The 20,212-nt window shown below is 49.8% G+C and overlaps 1 long non-coding RNA gene across 1 annotated transcript; it reads right to left on the bottom strand.

The window, feature by feature from the left end:
- Window positions 1-4,790: 4,790 nt before the first annotated feature.
- On the bottom strand, window positions 4,791-18,928 carry LOC125359436. The gene is made up of 3 exons (XR_007212555.1): window positions 18,705-18,928; window positions 5,628-5,635; window positions 4,791-4,804 (listed from the first exon to the last, which is right to left on the bottom strand). It is a non-coding gene; the product is annotated as an uncharacterized LOC125359436 (long non-coding RNA).
- Window positions 18,929-20,212: the final 1,284 nt, after the last annotated feature.

Below are 20,212 nucleotides of genomic sequence, written 5' to 3'. Positions count from 1 at the left end.
TTTTTCCCTACCCAACACTGTCAAGAGCATTTCCCTACATTGTAAAGAACTGGTCATCAGGCAATCCCACATGTGGTCCAGTGGAATTCAAAAATAGCCAGGCAACTGGAGTCAAAAGGTCAGCGTGGTTTCAGGAGGGAAGTAAAGACACAGAGGCCTGCAGCCTGCTCCTTGAAGGTTACTGCCTGGAGCTGGCCTGGTGGGGTGCAGAAGTCTGAATCTGGGATTATCAGTCAAAGTCAGGAAGGCTCCAAAATTGCCCTTAAATTGCCCTTAGGACAGTTTCCCCCTATCTGAGAGTCTGGATCCCACTTGCAGGTATAAGAAGATGAGCTGACTGACTTGTATTGGAAGTGAGGGCTGAAAAATGCAAACAAAGTAGCTTTTTTCCCAGGCTCAGCTCAAGGCCAGACTTTCTGAAGGTAAGGCCTCCCCCCAAGCCAAGCCCTCTATGAACTTTGAGTTACTAGCCAGAGGACCTTAGGCCCTAATTAGAGAGAACCATGAGGCTTTCCTGTCTTCATTCTCCTACATGAAGCTGTGTAAAGACAAATATATTTTGTATGTAGCTATATCTTAAAAGAAAAAAAAAAAACTGAGGCCCATGCCTGTAATCCTAGCTACTTAGGAAGCTGAGAGCTAAGGATTGCAGTTTGAAGCCAGCCTAGGCAGGAAAGTCGGTGAGACTCTCATCTCTACTTAACCACCAAAAAGCCAGAAGTGGAAGTATGGCTCAAGTGATAGAGTGCCAGCCTTGAGCAAAAAAGTTTAGGGACAGTGCCCAGGCCGAGTTCAAGCCCCAGGACTAGGACCCCCCGCCCCCAAAAAAAGTTCATCTAAGAATGGAGTAGGGAGAGATGGAGAGAAAGGAGTTAGGGAGGTCAAGAAGCTGTTATCAGCTGAAGGTTGAGTGGCAGATGTAGGGGCGTGGCAAAGGCAGTGCCCTTGACACCCCCTCAGCAGTTAGGATACTTCCAAGTGATGGTCCAGGGTCCCAGCCTCTTGGAGGTTGTACCAGCTGGCCACCATTAGTTCAAGAGCAGCAGAGCCCCAGTGGCCTCAAAGGCAGGCAGATCCAGGCTTGTCCGGGGAATGTTGGAAGATGCTCAGTGGAGGATCACGGGCTGGGACATGAAATCTCGGGTTCATCCCCCAGCTGGCAAGGCCTTGCTGAGTGACGGAAAAGCCTTGGTTCACTCCGGGCCTAGTTTGGCCTGCGGCTGGTAGAGAGTCTTCATCCTCCCATCTTCCTTCCCCCTTCCTGGGGAGAAAGATGAGAAAAATGGAGGGGAACGCTTTGGGTTTCCATTATGAATACAGAAGATTCTTCGTGATGATGTTAGATAACACAGAAATGCCTGCAATCACTCGAGAAGAGAGCGGGGTTTTGTGGGACATGCTAAGATATCAGATAATATAATCCTGATTACCTCACAGGATTATTACAGGAACCGTGTGAGATAAGGGGTGGGAATGTGCTTTATAAACCACCAACTGTCTGTACGTACACAGTCAGCAGTTCATGAAGCCCGAGGGCAGGGAAGCCATTCGCTGCTCTCCCTGCTCCTCTCCATTTAGAAAAGAGTACCCAGCAACTCCCATAGTACTCTCCCAGGTAGTACTCTCGCGCTGCTGTATCTGGGAGTCTGAGGCCAGCAGGTGCATGGCCTTCTCCAAATGCGTGAGAAATCTTGGAGCACTGAAGTGTCTCCTGAGGCCCACTCTTGACCATGCCACTAGCTGCCAGGGTGACTTTGAGCAAGTGCCTGAACCCCTGAGCCTCATTTGTTCTCTGCTTCTAACCATGAGAGGAGACTCTGACATCTAAATAAGACATGTTTGGGGGTTGGAGGCATGGCTCAGGTGGTAGAGCGCCAGCCAGTGAGTGGAAAGCAAGTGACAAATAGCAAGTTTGAGTTCCAGGCTTGGACAAAAAGAAAGAGGGAGGGAGGAGAATGAAGGAGGGAGGGGAAAGAAGGAAGAGAGAGAAGGGAAGGAAGAAAGGGAGGGAGGAGAATGAAGGAGGGAGGGGAAAGAAGGAAGAGAGAGAGGGAAAGGGAGGGAGGGAGGGAGGGAGGGAGGGAGGGAGGGAGGGAGGGAGGGAGGGAGGGAGGGAGGGAAAGGAAAACAGATAAAAGTACTTCCCTGGTGCTGGTGGTTCACACCTGCAATCCTAGCTAGTTAACAGGCTGAGATCTGAGAATCACAGTTCCGAGCCAGCCTGTGCAGGAAAGCTGTGAGATGCTTATCTCCACTGAATACGGAAAAGCCAGAAGTGGAGTTGTGACTTCAGTGGTAGAGTGCTAGCTTTGAGCAAAAGAGCTAATGGACAGCACTGAGGCTCTAACTTTAAGCCCCAGTACTGACACATCATAAATACACATAAAGTTAAAAGTACTTTGGTGTACAGACTAGGAAAAAAAAAAAACTTTAAAAAAATTTTTTTGCAAGTCCTGGGGCTTGAACTCAGGGCCTGAGCACTGTCCCTGGCTTCTTTTTGCTCAAGGCTAGCACTCTACCACTTGAGCCACTTCTGGCTTTTTCTTTTCTTTGGTCAGTCCTGGGGCTTGAACCTCTGGGCATGGGCACTGTTCCTGAGCTCTTCAGGCTCAAGGCTAGCACTCTGCCGCTTGAGCCACAGCACTACTTCCTTCCTTTTCTGTTTATGTGGTGCTGAGGAAGCAAACCCAGGGCTTCGTGCATGCTAGGCAAGTACTCTACCACTAGGCCATATTCCCAGCCCTAGGAAAAAAACTTTTACAGACAGGGAAAACTCAGGCCAAGGAAACGTGTGGTCTCCCCAGTGGGACCTGAACAGGCCTGTCACAGTCCCCACTCCCAAGGCCCAGGCCCCCCAGGGGTTCAAGCATGTGGTCCAGTCTGCTGTCTCCTAGCTGCAGAGTGAAGCGCCAAGCTTACCTGTGCATTGCCCACAATGCCCTGCGCTGACAGGCTCCCCACTCCGGCCGGTTCCAGACTTCCCCCCAATTTCAACCCCTGTGCTCTGACCCCGAGCATCCCAGGGTTAACCCAGGCTGCTTACATGTGCGTGGAGCACAGAGAGCTGCCAGGCCCCGTTCACAGGAGTCTGTGCACTGAGGTGTGGGATCAGGGGGTTAAGGGGAGTCAGGTAAAGGGCAGGGCAGGAACTGGAAGGTTCCTGGGGTATGGATCAGGGTCATGGGGAGGGGGAGGGCAGCTGGGCGGAGGTGAGTCACTTCTCTGAGTGAGCCAGCACTGCCAGGGTGGGGCCAGCCACCTAGTATTTAGGACTCCTGGGATGGGCCAGGCCCACCTCTGCTGAGGCTCAGGCATGGGTTTCTGCAGCTGCTCCCTGAGGCTCAGGCAGGGAGGGGCAGGTTTGCAGGTTCAGACCCAGCCAGCTGCAGGCCAGGGCAGCTGGAAGGGATTTGGGGTGAGCCTTGGGCTGTGGAACCTAGGGTGGATGCAGAGTTAGGCACGGGCTTCTGTGGAACCCCCGCCCCTTCTTTGAAAAGTAACCCCCCTACCCAAGCCGTCCCCTACCCTCATGCTGCAGCGCCTGCCGCTAAAGCCCTCCCGACTCCTACCCCATCCTGCTCCCCAGCCCAGAAGCTCCAGGCTCATGGCTGCTTTCTTGCTAGACCAATAGGTTTAAAGGCCACACGTTGACAATATTGTTGGATGGCTGGGTTAGGCCATGAAATGCGCATCTCTGATTCTGGCTGCCTTTTAGTAGCTTGGATTGTCCAGATGAAAAATATTGCAGATGGAGTTGGCCACTGGTGGCTCATGCCTGTAAATCCTAGCTATCCTGGATGTTGAGATATGAGGCTCAGGGTTCAAATCCAGCCCAAGCAGGGAAGTCTGTGAGACTCTTATCTCCAAAAGCTGGAAGTAGAGCTATAACTCTGTAGAGCACCAGCCTTGGGTGAAAAAGCTAAGGGACAGCACCCAGGCATGGAGGTCAAGCCCCAGTACAGACACACACACACACACACACACACACACACACACACACACACACACACTGCAGATAGAAACTCATTTTTCTAGTACTTTCTCCCCTCTCCTTTTTCTCCTCTTCCCTCTCTTCCTCTTCCTCTCCTCTCCTCATCCCTTTTCCCCTCCTCCTACTTCCCCGGCTTTTCCCCTCCTTCCTTCCCCTTATCGCTCCTACTTCTGTGCTTTTGCTTTCTTTCTCAAGTGCACTAAACTGGGTAAATCAGAACTCATAGTTCATAACACACAAACCTTCATTGGCTTATGTACTCCTTTTGTTCCTTGGGTATAGATTATTAATAGGTTTTGAAATCAGTTAATTGTCAGTACTGGGGATTTGAGCTCAGGCTCTTGTGCCCAACTCCAGTTGAGCCACACCCCAGCCTTTATTTTATTTATTTATTTATGTTGGGTGTGGGGCTTGAACTCTGGGCCTGGGCACTGCCACTGAGATCTTCAGCTCAAGACGAGCGCATTACCGCTTGAGCTATAGCTCCACTTCCAGTTTTCTGCTGGTTTATTAGAGATAAGAGTCTCATGGACTTTCCTGGCCAGACTGGCTTTGAACTGTGATCCTCAGATCCTAGTCTCCTGAATAGCTAGGATTACAGACATGAGCCACTGGTGCCCTGCTATCTTAATTTTTTCAGTCAGCATTTTGTTGTTGTTATTGGTCATGGGGCTTGAATTCGGTGCCTGGGCACTATCCTTGAGCTCTTTTTGCTCAAGGCTAGCGCTCTGCCACTTTAAGCCACAGTTCCACTTTTGCTTTTCTGGCATTAATTGGAGATAAGAGTCTCACAGACTTTCCTGCCCAGGCTGGCTTCGAACCCATGATCATCAGATCTCAGCCTCCTGTGTAGCTGGTATGATACGTGTGAGCCACCAGCACCCAGCTTTATTCAGTGTTTTATTTGCTGATTGTATCATTAATTGTACAGAGTGAGAAAGAGAGAGAGATTTCTGGTTCCTTTTGAGATTGGGTCTCTATACGTCGCCCCATTCTCTTGCCTTTGCCTCCCGAGAGCTAGGATAGAGTCTTCTCAGTCTTATTTCCTTCACTAAGATTCTTCCCTGTTGAGCAGAGCTGTAGCTCATTCACGTTCGCTGCTATGTCCCCTTGGTGACATCATCTGCCTTCACACACTCCTGTTCGAATCTCCTGATGCCATATGTGTAGGCCTGTGGTTGGTATGGGTCTTGGAGGGGAATAGTAGCTCTTGGTTTATAAATCTTCAACTTTACAAGATAATGACAGGTCGTTTCTCAATATGTGGTCGGCTTTACCCAGCAAGTGATGCTTAAGAGATGACGCAGACCAGCTTCTTCCCACATTCTTGCCGGACCTGAACACTTTCACCAAAATATCATTAGTATCTCTTCATGGTCTTGATTTGCATTTCCTGATTACCAGTGAGGCTGGGGCAGACCCATGGGAACTGCGGACCTTGGTAGCTAAGTATTGAAAAAGAAGGACGGAGGATCAGAAAACTCAGTTGTCAGGCACATTTGACAAAGAGCTGAAAATAACTAATAGAAATTTTTTTTAAAGACAAAGGAAGTTGACATTTTTATGATCCTCCCCTTTTTTGGGGGGGTGCGATGGATCACACCCCCAAAACAGGCACTCCGCCACTGAGCTACACCCCCAGACCTTCAGAAATTAATACTGAAGTGATTACATGAATAGTATCTTACAGAGAATGATGAAGTTTGTAAACTGGAAGATATTTCTGGACAAATTATATAGAAGATGAAGATAAAAATTAGAGAAGCATCTGAGAGATTGGAGACTAGGGCCAGGGTGGGGCCAACCTCTCCTGCGAAGGGCTGGAAGTGAGCCTTTTAGGCTGTTGTGGTCACCTGGTCTCTGTCATAACTGCTTAGCTGTGCTGCTGTATTGTGAGAGCAGCCATGGACATAGGTAACTGGTGGGCGTGGCTGTGTGTCAATAAAACTTGCAGACTGAATTTAGCCTGTGTGCTGTGATTACCAACATCTAGAACAAAGTCCAAAATGGCAGCATACATTTAATGAATGTTGTAGAAGGAGAGAATAGGAGTATGACAGCATTCAAAGAAGTCTAGGAATTGAAGAACTACAACTGTCATACATATGGACCTAAATTATACCAGTGGTAAGTAAAATTCACCCCTACACACAGCATAATAGGATATATAAGGTTAAAGTAGAAGCAGAAGAGAATGACAATTATTCTGTTGCTTTTCCAACGTAAACAATAAAAATCAGAAGATAGAGTAATATTTTATTTTGTACCCTCCCTAGGACCTGAACTTAGACCTGAGCACTGTCTCTGAACTTCTTTGCTCAAGGCTAGCTCTCTATTACTTGTGCTACAGCTCTACTTCTAGCTTTCTTTGGTAGTTTATTGGAGATAAGAGTCTCATGGGCACCGGGCGCCGGTGGCTCGGCCTGTTATCCTGGCTACTCGGGAGGCTGAGATCTGAGGATTGGGATTCCAGGCCAACTGGGGCAGGAAAGTCCGTGAGGCTCTTATCTCCAATTAAGTACCAGGAAACCAGAAGTGGTGCTGTGCCTCAAGTGTTAGAGTGTGAGCCTTGAGCGGAAGAGCTCAGGGACAGTGCCCAGGCCCAGAGTTGAAGCCCCATTCCTGCCTGGTCTGGCTTCAAACTGCAGTCCTCTCATCTCAGCTTCCTGAGTAGCTAGGATTATGAGCCACCAGCACCTGGCTCCCGAGTAATATTTTTAAGTGCGGAGAACGTAGCTGATGTAATATAGAATGCTATAACCAATTTTTTAAAAATTCAGAAATGCAGACAAACCGGGCACCCATGGTTCAAACTTGTAATCCTAGCTGCTTGGGAGGCTAACATCTGGAAGATAGAGGTTCGAAGCTTAGCCTGGGTAAAAAGAGTTCACGAGACTTCGACTCAATGGAAGGGATGGGGAAGTGGCATTCACCTGTGATCCTGGCGTCAATGGGAAGTGTAAAAGAGGCAGGCTACAGTCAGGCAGGGGCCCGGGCAGAAAGCAAAACTCTTATCTATACATGACCAAAAGCAAAGAAAGGGGCTTCAGGCGGTAAAGCACCTGTCTGGCAAGTCAAAGTCTGAGTTCAAACCCCAACCCTGCCAGAAATAAACAGAAACATCAGCAAAACCTTGTCTCCTTTGGACATAAATAGACACAGAGATTTCTACCAACACTGTCCCACTACCACCCACCACACTCAGACCCACACCGAACAACTTACAAAGGAAATACGGCTCAAGAAGAAGGAAAATTACTTAAGAGGAAGATAACAATGTCCAATTTCTAGAGATAAAAACAAGGCTGTAATTAAAACCCTCAGTAACCATAGCACATAAACGGGACAGTAATTGGAGTTTTAGTGTTCTGAGATCCTTGTATGAGGAGGGAAGAGGCTGGCGATATTATCACAAGTTTTTTACTTAAGTATACGTGTTAAGATTTCTAAGTGTCTTTTTTTTTTAAAGAAAACTATGTGTAATATAAATTCTAAATGGGAAGAAAAGGAAAAAATGAAACACAGGATAAAGTAGAAAATGTTGCAATTAAAAACAATTTTAATTGTGGCAAGGAAAGTATGCAGACTTAAAAGACATAGTTTTCAGGGTTGGGTGTGGTTGTGCATGCCTGTAATCCCAGCTGCTCTGGAAGTGAAGAGGGGAAGGATTGGTTCAAGGCCAGCCCTGTACAAAACTGGGACCTTATCTAAAAATTAAAACAATAAAAAGGGAAGAGGTGGCTCAAGTGGTAAAGTGCCTCCCTAAAAGTGGGAGGCCCTACGTTCAAATCCTAATATTGCCAGAAAAGAAAGAGTCTGATACCAAAGAAAATAACAAGTGTCCCCATTTATGAGTAGCTTCAGCGTTAGTCACGGTGAATCATTCGTCTTCCTATTTCACGTAACATATATGCAACAGTGCCAAGTGCAAGGCAGGCAGTAAAAAATGCTTTCTATTTATCACGGGATTTCTGAACCTAAAACAAGGTCTCAGACTTAAAATAATGACTCCCCGTTACAGGATAGATTGGATGGGTATTGATTCTAACCTAATGGTTTGCAAACGAGGGCTATGAAAAGGAGCATGGCAAAGGAAAAAAAAAAAAAAAGGCACGTCAGCAGGGTGAGCACCAGTCTCGCCTCTTCTTAGGAAAGCTGGGGATGTGAACTCGGGGTCTTGCATCCCTCCGAGTTCTTTTCAGTCAAAAGGAGCAAAGCAAAGCTTGACACAGAATGCTGCTCACTTTGCGTGCTACACGGTGTTGGGAGGGAATGTGTCCAAAGTTACAGACCTTAAACAGCTGCCTTGCCCTGAACCCTTTTCCTCTCTTCCAACTGGTGAGTAGTTCCTGAGGGCTCCAGTTCTAGCCTTAGTTCATGCTGTGACTGATAGTACTGAGGGGTAGAAGGCATAGTTAATAGGCAAGAGGCCCTGGGTTCAATCCTCAACACTGCATCCGACACATAGTATGTACAACCACACTAGGTATATTTGGGAGCTCTGTGGATTATCTAACCTTCTCAGATCTCATGAAATATGTCCACATTGGGGGGCTCTATGGATTATTTAACCATCTCAAGTCTTGCTAAATTTGTCCTATTATTCCTGTTTTATCTGTGTCTAGCCTGAAAAACCAGAGACAGTTAGGTGTCCCTGAAAACAGGCAGGACTGGTATATCTGGATTCTGTGCCCCGCCGTACACCCAGTCTGTGCCTTTGGCCACTGTGCTGTACTTTAAGAAGTAATTGGTCCCTGGGAAAGAGAGCCCTCATGTCTCACAAGCACCTTAAAAGCAGTATTAAGGGGAAAATGTGGCCCTGTCTGGCTCACTTCTTGTTGTATAACCCTAAGCGGGTGTTTAATAGGGTTTACATCTCCCTTTGCAATGTGGGAGCAGTGGCACCCTTTTCCCAAGGTGGTTGTTGGTCAAGTAAGAGAATATATGGAGACTTGTCTCCATCTTGGAGCAGAAATGCCAATGGCTATACCTGCCCAAGTCAAGTGTCTGTGCCCTGAACTGGTGGCTGGGTGACTTTGGGAGGATGGGCAGATGAAAACGGACATTTTTTTTCCTCCTGTTCCTTGAAAAGGTGACTTGTTACCCTCTGCCCAGTCCCCTCCCCCGCTTCTCCCCCACCACACAGTATTTAAAAGCGCCTGTCCACGGATGGGCCCTGAGCCCCAGCAAGCCATGTGTTGAGTCATTGGATGTCCCAGGCCCTCTATGGCCCCTCAGCCTTGGGCCATTGTGTGGTAACTGTCCTTGCTACCCTGGTCTCCACTTCCATGATCATGGTGGGGCTGACAGCCGCAGCCCAGAACTTAGTTTTGCTCCTCCCTGCTCTGCCCTCTTCACCTCCCCATGCCAGCCCTCATCTGCAGTTGCTCTCTTCTTCCCTTCTTCAATTTTTCTAATGTAATGATATATATGAAACATAACATTTGCCCTCCTAAACGTGTTTTAAGTGTGCAGTTCTGTGGCACTCAGTACATTTACCAAGCAGGGATCCTGTAGCCAGTGTTCAACAGCCATCATCCTCCCTTCATCCCACCCTGATAACCTCTGCTACGGTCAGCTTTGCCCGCTGCTGCATAGAAGTGGGTTGGATAGGATTTGGCCTTTTGTGTCTGGCTGATTTCACTTAGCGCAGTGTTTTCAGGGCCTGTCTCTATTGGCACATGTGTCAGAGTTTCCCTCTTCAAACTCTAATTCTATTGCATGAGTTTATTTACTCCTCTACCCCGGGTGCCTATCTCCATCTGCAGAGCTTGAGAGAGGGAGTATTGCCTTTTTCTTCCTGGACACTGAGGAGACTGCTCCCCCAGGTGGTGGGGCAGGGATGTTCCCTTGTAAGTGCCCCTGTGCAGGCCTTCCCCAGAGATGTGCCATTACATGGGCCTTCCCGGGATGCACCATGGTACGGGGCCTTCCAGGGATCTCTTCTCAACAGATGCCAGGTGTGCATGGCACCACCGAGCCCAGAAGCACTGCCTGGCGAGAAGTGATTCTTGGGGCCCCTCCCTGCCTTGCCCGCATTTGCATGTGCCTGGGAGCAGGGGTAAGGTATCATCACTCTAGGGATCCTTGATTTTTCTTGAGCCATTGAGGCTCTAGAGGGTTTTTTGTTTTGTTTTACTCACATATTAGTTTTCTTATTTATTGTCAAAGTGATGTACAGAGAGGTTACAGTTGCATACGTTAGGCCTTGGGTACATTTCTTGTACTGTTTGTTACCTCCTCCCTCATTTCCCTCTCCCCCTCCCCCTTTCCCTCTCCCCACCATGAGTTGTTCAGTTGCTTTACACCAAACGGTTTTGCAAGTATTGCTTTTGGAGTTGTTTGTCTTTTTATCCTTTGCCTCTCAATTTTGCTATGCCCTTTCACTTCCCTAGATCTAATACCAGTATATACAGTTTCCAGTGTCCTCAGATGAGATACAGTGATAGTGCGGATACAACCACAGGAAGGGGACACGAGAGGATCATCAACAATAGAAGCTACGGGTTTTCTTTTTTGTAAGGTTTCTGTGTTTTTGTTTGCTTAGATTTCTTCCCTTACCATTCATTGTCTTTTCAAGGCCTCCCACTGGATTTTGAGGCCCTTCAGAATTTCTGTGTGCATCATGCCAGAATCATAGGCCTTTGAAAGCTGGATGTGTCCCATCTCTTTTACTTAGACTTCAGTGACTGGGGGTTCCCTAAGACAAAGGTCCCCCTTCTCCTTTCTCTGGATCTTCCTCCTCCTTTTGCTCTCTCCTCTGCGCCACTGGGTGCGGCAGGAGTTGTGCAGCCTCTGTAGAGACCACAATCCGTACACACAGACAGCACATGTGTACTCTGCATCTCAGGCACCTCCGGGAGGAAGTTGGAAAAGCCTGTGCTCATCCTCTGAGCTCATCAGTGCAGGAATTCCCTCAGCACCGACATCCTGGTCAGGCCTCAAATTATCGGAGTCTTTTGTATGGGCTGCTGTCTCGTTCACTTATTACTGATTCTCTCCGCTCTCTTTATAGGACCTTAGAGGCCTGTGGCCTCTCTTAGCTGTTTCTATGCTCTTCCTGTGGTCACGTGGCCATCACTGAGTGAGTCACTGCATGGTCACGACCATGTGTTCTTAAATCTGTAAAGGGAGAAATATTGTTGCTCCTGCCCAGTTTAAAATAGTGTTACACTGACTGTAGTGGCTAATATCTATAATCCCAACACTCAGGAGGCTGAGGCGGGATTAGAGTGCAAGATCAACCAGAATTATCTAATGAGGCCCCATCTTAAAAAAAAAACAACCAAACTAACAAATATTGTGACAAAGATAAAATATCAGAGTACTTTGAACACTGAGATGCATTACTCCATGGGAGTTTTCACCACAACCTTGGTGGGGATCTTTTTGTTTGTCTCTTTGGGTATGTGCATGCACCCAATGTTTTTCCCTTTACAGGTTTTAGAACACACACACACACATGCACATAGGCGCTAGGGCTTGAATTCAGGGCTTCCTTCTCTAGTGCAGCTTTTTCACTCCTGTCTGGTACTCTGCCACTTGAGCAATGCCTCCTCTTCTGGCTTTTTGCTGGTTAACTGGAGATCAGAGTCTCTCAGATTTGTTGGCCTGGGCTGGCTTTGAGCCATGACCATTAGATCTCTGCCTCCAGAGTAGCTAGGATTTGAGGTATAAGCCACCAGGAGCCAGTTGGATTACATTTTCCATGTTTTAGGTGAGGTCAAGTAAGGCTCTGGGAGAATAGATTGGGAAGGACTGTCATGAGAAAGTCAATGAGCTGCGGGGCAGGAGCTTTGCTAAGGATGGACAGGGTGGCCCTGGCCCAGCGGCTTATGGCACTGGCTGCCTTGGCGTCTTCAGGCCCCGCTCCTGCAGTGCATCCCTTCCCAAGCTGTACTCGCTTCTGCTTTCCTTCTGTGGATAGTTCTCAGGATTTCGTGGTCCTAGGGAGTGTGCCAGATGGATAGTTAAATACAGTTGCTAGCCCAGGAGGCTAAAGATTTTAGAAAGATAATTCTAGCCCACAGTGCAAGGCCTATCCAGCAAGACCTAGTATGGTTTAATCTCCCGACCACTTCCTGACTGGTACCCATATGTGTGAGGTGCACTTCACATAGCTGTAGACTGCAGCCCGGGAAGACATAAGAAAGTGTCCTCCTCTCTGTAGTAGTGCTGAGCCCCTTAGAGGATGTCCTGGCTTTGAGTGATTCTCCAGCTAGTGGCCCCAGGCTGGCCTGCGGTGCTTCATATGGACAGGTGAAAGGCCAGGGAGTATTTTGGTACTTCAGTTTGATACCTAGTTCAGATCTCTACATCATTTGCGTCTGCCTCTACTCTTTTCCAGTGGCCAGTGTTTGGCTCATGGATGCTAAATGTAAAATCAAGGGGATTGCAGTACACATTCCCCACTATATCTTCCCAATTCAGGGTTCCTGGGATTCTGGGAGTTGCTAAATTTGTTGGTGAGAAAAACAAGGGCAGGAACTTATTGTGCATTTGCCTACCTCCTGGCTGTGGGCCTCCCTTGGCCCCTATGCTTTGAGAAGGCGAGGAGCAAGTGGTACTTAATTTACAGCACCACCCCAATCCCAGCTCCTGAGGATAGCAGCATCCTGAGCACCTCTGTCTCCTAGCCACCCATCCAGGGGAGGCCAAGCTGACACCAGCTGAGGAGCCTTCTCAGAAGGGGTTCCTTGGCCAGATGTCAGGGTTCTGCTGAGAGCAGTGGTTGGGAGAACAAGGTCACATATTGGTGGCTTTATACTGTCCTACCCACCTTAATCCCAAAGAACAAGAGGGTCCTGAGTCACCAGGGGACACGGGGAGGCAGTGTGTGGGTGCCAAGGTAGGGGTGTGCAGCGGGGCAGGCTTAAGTTCTGGTGAATAGCATCTCCACCCTTCCCTCTGGGGATACTGATCAGCGGCCCTCTTCCAGGCAGAGCTCTGGGCCTGTGGAGGGCCTCTGTCCCAAAGCAGCTCCACTGGTTTCGGCTCTGCACGCTCCACGGTGGACACACTCATTTACCTGATCACCTCTGGGTGATGTCACCCCTTGAGTTGAGCCTCATCTGCTGCCTACAAGGAGGTCTTCCTCCTGGCACTCCCAGGGCCACCTGCGTTCTTTCTCCTGCTCTGTAAGCAGCGCTTCATTTTTGTTACATCTGTCTCCATGCTCCATTCTTCATCCTATTCTCTTAGGAACAAAAAGGCACTTTCCCTCCTACCCCCGTTTGAGAGCAAATTTCTGTTTGTCCTCATGGCAAGTTGGCTTCAGAGGCCGCTTGTACAATTTTGGGAATGTTCCAGACCCAAGGACTCAAATCTCAGAGTTCTCTGGCTCTACCCCTGTCCCGCACCCGTACCCCCACCCCCACCCTCCCCACCCCCCCGTAAATCAGGGCAGAATCTTCTGGCTTTTAAAAATCTGCTAAAAAGGAGGAAGCTTCCAAAAGATACAACCACCCCCCAAACATTCCTTTTATGAAGGGGTTCAACAAGAAGAGCAAAGTTCTCAGTGTGGTCTGGAGCGCCCATCTGTATGGCAGCAACAGCTAGGAATCTGGGAGAAAATTCTGGAGCATGGTCTGTCTATCTGTGCTTATTTTTTGTTGGCTCATTTCATCTATCTCCTTCTCACCATGACGCCGTTACTCCATGATTGTGGCGCTTCTTCTAGGGTTGTTTTTTTTTTTTTTTTTTCCTCTTCTGCTTTTCCCTGACATGTTTGTCCTTCTGGCTCTGGTGCTACCTTTTAAAGCCCCAAGTTAGGAATCCAGAGAGCTGAGATGATTAACTGCAGGAGCCCAGTGGGAGAATTCCACAGCCTTAGACGGCAAATTTCTGTAGCCTCCCCCCGAGCCTGCCCTGGGACTCCAGGCAGAGCCCTCTCTCCAGCTGGCCCCGGAGGGGGAGGAGAGCAGCAGGCCGCCTCTCGCCTCTCGGCTTCTCTTTAGGTCAGCTGCTGGCAGAGAGAAGGCTCGGTGCCTGAAACCGTAAAGGGGGAAGATGGCCCCTCTCCCACTCTGAAAAGGGCTGTTCTCTGGTAATGAAGTCCTTACTCCTTTGCAGTAGCTGGCCAGCGTGTGCGAGGCCTGCCCGAGTTTGGCTCTGTCCCCATCAGGGTGCCTGTCACCCCTTCTCCTCCTGTGGTAGGAAGAGACAGAGGGCAAGGTCAGAAGGCTCAGAGTGAGACAAGGTGGGACAAAGAAGCCATCTTGCCGTTTGTGGTTGGATGGAACCAGCCTGTTGTCCTCAGGGCCTGAATCTTCAGCCTCCTCTGGGGGCATTGAAAAGAGCAGGGTCAGACCATAGCTCTGTCCACGTACCCTGTCTTCCAGCTCCATCTTCCACCAGTCTGTTTTCCTTATTTCTGCTAGAACAAGAGCATGGCTGAGGATCCTGCATGCTGACCTTGTTAGCAAGCCACAGGGATAGTTTCTACCCCTCCTCATGCCCATCTCCACAGTCCTCCCTCTGAGTCCTCACTGTGAGGACTTGACCTCAGCTTCGAGCATAGTGACAAGCCACGTGGATATGTGACTGAGCTAGGCCCTGCAGGTGGACTTTCAAGAATGCCGAGTGGCCACAGAGGCCATGAGTGCCGTGGCACAGATCTGGCTCTGTGTTGGTGCAGGCTCCGGTGTCCCACAATGCCAGACACACACACCCCTGCTCTCCACACGTCCCTTCTCTCTCGTCCCTTCTCTCTCTGCTGTCTGAGCCAGGGCAGACGTGGACGGGACTGATCAGTTTCTGGGATTATCCAGGTGAAAAGAGCATTCTGCCCAATCAGGCTGTCCCTTGTGACATGGAAAAAGCATGAGAAGGATTAAAATAGACGCATGGGGGGCGGGGGATATGCCTAGAGATGAAAGAGGGCAGTCAGAGGTTCGCCAGGGAGGTAGAGAGAGAAATGAAGACTTGGTATTTCCCCCACGATTCTTGACAACTAGATGCTTCAGAAAGAAAACCATCCAGAAAAACACCCAGATTTTGCTACTTCCTACTGCTCCTCTCCTCCCTGCCTACACCAATCCTCTCCTCCCAGCTTCTTTTTTTGAAGGCGGGACAGTGCCGCTTAGAATGCTAAGTGCAGGCAGATGCAGTCCTCATACTTGTAATTATAGCTACTTGGGGAGGCTGAGATTGGGAGGATCGTGATTCAAAGCCAGCTGAGGTGGGGGGGGGGAGTTTGCCAGACTCCTTTTCAACCTAGAGTTGGGCACTGTGGTGTGCACCTGTTATAGCCTAAAATAGGCTGATCGTGGCTGGACAGGAAGTGAGAGCCTATCTCAAAAATAACCGGCATCAGGAAAGAAAAAATTGGAGGCGTGGCTCAGTGGTGAAGTGGGAAGCCCCATGTTCAACCCCCAGTGCTGCTAAGAACAAAGCCAAAGGTGCAGAGCACAGGAGTTCAGTATGGAATGGTTTTCCCCTCATTCTCTTTGCCTGTTTGCGTAGAGTGGCTGAGTCCCGCGGTGATGGGCCCACCCCACTATCCTCTTGCCCCCAAACTGTGTCCCAGAAAATATGGAGGAAGTGCCCTCAATTTACCAACATCCGAGCCCAAAGTAGGGGAGAACAGGGGAGTACTGAAGAGAAGCACAGCAGCTGATCTCCCCCACGGGGGTTCCCTCGGGACCTTCCCTCCTCTTCCTTCCCTTGGGAATGAGTGCTCAGAGGAGAAAAAGATGGCCCGTGGCGAGCCACACCTGGGCCATGTTGGGTTAGAGAGGCGGCAGAACTCGCCAGCTCTTTCAGGAGAAACACACACAGACCCGGCACTCTCTCTTCCCCTGAGAGACTTTCATCAAGGGTGACCAGCTGGGGCTGAGTCACCTCTCTGCCTGCCTTTTGTCTCTCTCAACAAGGGGCCCTGTGTCCATCACTGTGGGTTGAGGCCTTTTGAATAGATGCTCTTTATCACCTGTGGTTTTGGAAGCTCACTCTACCTTGGGACTCGGAGACACATCTGTGTCTGTATCTTTTTAGGTTTTCCCAAGTAATGGCCTCCCAGCTGGAGTCAGTGTCCCTCGTCCTAGGAGAGATGCTGCTTCTGTGGAGCTGCAAGTTCATAGCTGGTGCCTAGTTGCCTCGTCCAGCACGGTGGACCCTTTCCTCACCCCTCCCCTGTCTCCTGTCCTCCGGGGCCTCGGGGCCTCCCACGGTGATGACAGTGGGTTTGACAGGCTCCAAAATGCCGACTGCTTTGCTCTTTTGACCTCAAGGTTCTGCCAAGACTGATATCTATCGCAAGTTCTGATTTTTCCAACACAACTTTTATCAGCTAACCAGGGCTGTCAGTAAGGACTTCTGACTTCTCCTGGGGCAGCAGAAGGGAGCCTCCCTCCCGGAGTCTTCTCCATCCACCCCATTAGGGTTATTTTCCAGATCCTTCCCTGGCCTTGGTGGCATCTGAAAGGCATTCTGTTATCTTTGAGATGGAAGGAATTAGGACAGTCTATACGTTTTGCTCTTTTTTAAACAGCATCTTGATTTTATTAATTTATTTGCTTATTTTATTTTGTGGTGTTTGAGAATGAATCCAGGGCCTCAGGCTTGCTTAGTAGGCAAGCTTTCTACCACTGAGCTACGTCAAACTTGTTTTTAATCTGGTTAATATGCCCATCAGCGGTGGGAAGGTTTGGCCTAGTAAAGGCATACCAATCAGAAAGCATATAGGATACTGTAGAGAACGGAGCTGCTAAGATCCTACAGCATGTTCTGTTCCAACCAGCATGTTCCAACCAGAGATTTCTAGAAGCTATGTCTTACCTGTAGTAACCTACAGCATGTTTGTCAGTGCACACTTTCAGCTTAGGGGTGTGTGTGTGTGTGTGTGTGTGTGTGTGTGTGTGTGTGTGTGTGTTTACCACATGAGCTAGTAACTTCAACTTTAGCTTTTTCACTCAAGGCTGGCATGCTACCACTTGAGCCATATCTCCAATTCTGACTTTTTGTTGGATAATAGACGTAAGAATCCCATGGATTTTTCTACCCGGATGGGTTTTGAAACTTGATTCTCATATCTCAGCTTCCCAATTCTTTCTTAGACTCACTCTCTTTAGTTCAGACTAGCCTTGAACTCACTGCGTAGTCCAAGCTGGCCTAGAATTTGAGATTCTCCTGCCTCAGCCTTTCGAGTGCTGGGATTATAGATGTGTGTGCCACCGTGCCTGGCTTCCTTTTTCTTTTCTTGTTATTTTGTTTTGGAGAGCGAGACTGGACAAGGCAGAGGGCCACCGTGCCCCTCCCTCCTCTACCCCCTACTCCTAACCTAACAGATTTTTTTTTAAGGTAGACAGCATAAACTTACTTGGAAAATGCAAGGGAAACCATGAAAGAAATTAGCCAGACTCGGCATCCCAAGGGGGTCCCCAAAGAGAAGTCCCCCAACTTCCATCTTAGATGGGCTGTGCAGCAAATACCTCTTTCCCCCAAAGTACCTGGGGAGTGAGAAGGAGATGAGCGTTTTCTGGACAAGTGGAGAGACCGTGACTCAAGGCAGCTCTAGAGGTTGTTCCCTGCAAACCTCCAGGGGAGGGGCGCCACGCCGAGGGAGCCTGGGGAGCCTGGAGGCTCTCTTCCCACGGCTGGGAGGGGATCTTGAGGCTCTTCCTCCTGACTGGAGGCGGGTGGGGCCAGGAGAGTGAGGAATGCCTTGGCCGGAGGAAGAAGACAAAGGGGACATTGTGGGGAGATGACATGGGCCTGGATTTGGCCTCTCTCCTTGAGGAGAGCTGGGTGGAGGTGGGGCCCAGGTTCCCAGGAGATGAAGCAGGCCCGTGGCCCAAAGCCATGCAGTCCCTTCTTTGAAGGAGCTTATCCAGGCTCCTCATTCCAGCTTTCCCGTCTTGGCTCAAGCCATAAGCTCTGTTTTCTGGTCTTTACTCTTTTTTTTTTTCCTCCTGGCCTATGCTCTTTTTTTCTCCTGAGAAAGTTGTGGTCACACACACACACACACACACACACACACACACACACACACACACACACACCATTGCTACCTTTTTTTTTAAAGCTGTTTTAGGAGGTTGGGAAAGGAAAAACTTTGAAAGTAAAATAATAAAAAACAGACCACTCTGCCATTTCAGGCACATAAATAGCTTCACCGTAGCCCGGGCTACACATTTGCTTTACCATAGCAACCTAAAACGAGTGTTTATAACAGGCTGTCAGCCCGCCTGGAAAACAGCAGCTGCTGTGCCCCACCAGCACAGCCAGCCCTTGGCCTGGGAGCAGTGGGCAGCTCCCTGGGGGTGTTACTGAGGCCCTGGACCTGGCCCTTGGAGGGAAGGAGGCCGGGGGGGGGGGGGGGGGGGGGGCGGGGTGCGCGGTGGCAGGGAAAAGGCAGCCTGGGTTCCGCATGGACAGGACAGAAGGGAAGCAAGTGGTGGGTGTCCCTGGAGGGCCCCAGAGTGTGGGGCTTGTTTCCAGGCAGGGGACCTTGACTCTCCGGGTAACCCTGAGCTTCTGATGTGGCCTGCTCTGGTGCCTTCTCCCCCATCTGTTTTCCTTGGGAAGCCCGTGGGTCTCCTGAGAAAAATCCTCCTCCAAGCTGAAGGAAGGGAGACCACCCTCCCTGGAGGAAGGAGGCGGGAGGAGACATCAGGCAGGCCTGGCTCTTCCATTCCGGTTTCAAAGCACCCAGCCTGGTGGTGTTGGAGAGCTTCATGAGCCCGATGGCAGACATGCTTCAGGGAACCCCTACCCCCCAGCTTCTGGGAAGGGAATGGCATTAAACTTTCACGAGCTCCCCAGGGGTCTTGGCGCCTCCTCTCATCTGAGAATGGAATACAAAGAGGTGTGATGAGTCCACTGGAGGAAAATCTGGCCACCTTAGTGGCTGCAGGCTGTGCCATGTGGGACCAAGGAAGAATTAAACAGGGCCAGAGAGGACACAGGTTGGGAGGGAGTGCCCCTGGCCTTCTTCATGAACTTCTTTTCGACCAGGAACCTTTGCTCTTTTGTTTGTCACTTGGTGAGATAGCAGAGCTGAGAGCAGACTGGAACTGGGAGGGAGCAGAGAGGTGTGAGCCAGGGATGATGACTGGACCAGAAATCCCCAGTCCCTAGATGCAGGTCTGGGTCCTACAGGAATTCTTCTGCAGATCCTCTGGGGACAGAGCAGCTGTCTACAGCCCTCGCGTGCTGGTTGTAGGAAAGATAAGGCCTCCTCCATCTGAGGTCTAAGAATGGAGCAGCAGGTCCTGACACCCTTGTAGCCAGGGGAGATTGAGCCTCCTCTCCCTCTCCAGGAGCATGACATGTATCTGCTGAAATTTGTTTCTAAAAATAAGCCCAGATCCAATCCAGCTGCTAAAAAGCCCCTTTGTTCCCTTGGTACCGAAATGTGGAAAAACCACCAGCAGCCCCAAGAAAGGCAATCTCTGTGGTCCAAGAATGCGTACATAACACAACGCTTGAATGGCACACCCCCGGTCTGCGTCCTGTCTGGGGCCTGGTGGCTTCCTGTCCCAGATCTGAGGACTGGGAAGCAGATCCTGGGACCAACCCTTACCCCGAGCGTTTCCCACGATCAGGTGGCAGGGGTGAGAGGCTGCCAGCTCCCCTCGGGAACCAACAGGCCTTCTAGCTGGCAGTCATCCCCACCTAACACCTACTCTCCTCCTCCTTCACCAACACAAGGAGATGGTCAGTATCGTGCTTGCATTCTCTCCATTCTTTTGAGCTCTAGCTTGCCATTAATTCCTCCTCCTGCCGCCCCTCCTCCAAGTCACAGGAGGATACAGAGGTGACCCAGGCCAATGTGACCCCAATTGTTAGGAGAGGGTGATTTCCCCATGGCTCTGGGCCCAAGGGGCTGCCCTCTTTCATCTGATGATACCGATGCTATTTTAGGATGGAGCCAAGGGGTGACATTGCCTGCTTGCACACATTCCTGTTTCCACCCACACACTGTTTCCTGCCCATGCCATGGAACGTTCGTGGTCGTGTGGAGCATCCTGGGGGCTCCCGCCCAGGCAGGGACTCAGCAGGCCAGATGACAGAGCAGGCTGTTGATCCCAGGGTAATTCTTGGTATCTGTGTGAAGACATGTCCTATCTATGAACCCTACTTTCTCCCCGCCTCCTGGAGGTGTCTAAACAAGTCAGCCACTTCATAGCTGAGGGTCTTAGCAGCATGACGTGTGTTCTTTCTGTACATTTGGATTGCAGCGTGACGTGTGTTTTTTCTGTACATTTGGACTTCAAGTGC

The sequence above is a fragment of the Perognathus longimembris genome, chromosome 11 (genome assembly GCF_023159225.1).
Source record: "Perognathus longimembris pacificus isolate PPM17 chromosome 11, ASM2315922v1, whole genome shotgun sequence".
NCBI lineage: Eukaryota > Metazoa > Chordata > Mammalia > Rodentia > Heteromyidae > Perognathus > Perognathus longimembris.
The sequence above is the reverse complement of the archived record's forward strand: the minus strand, read 5'-3'. Positions and strand labels throughout refer to the sequence as shown.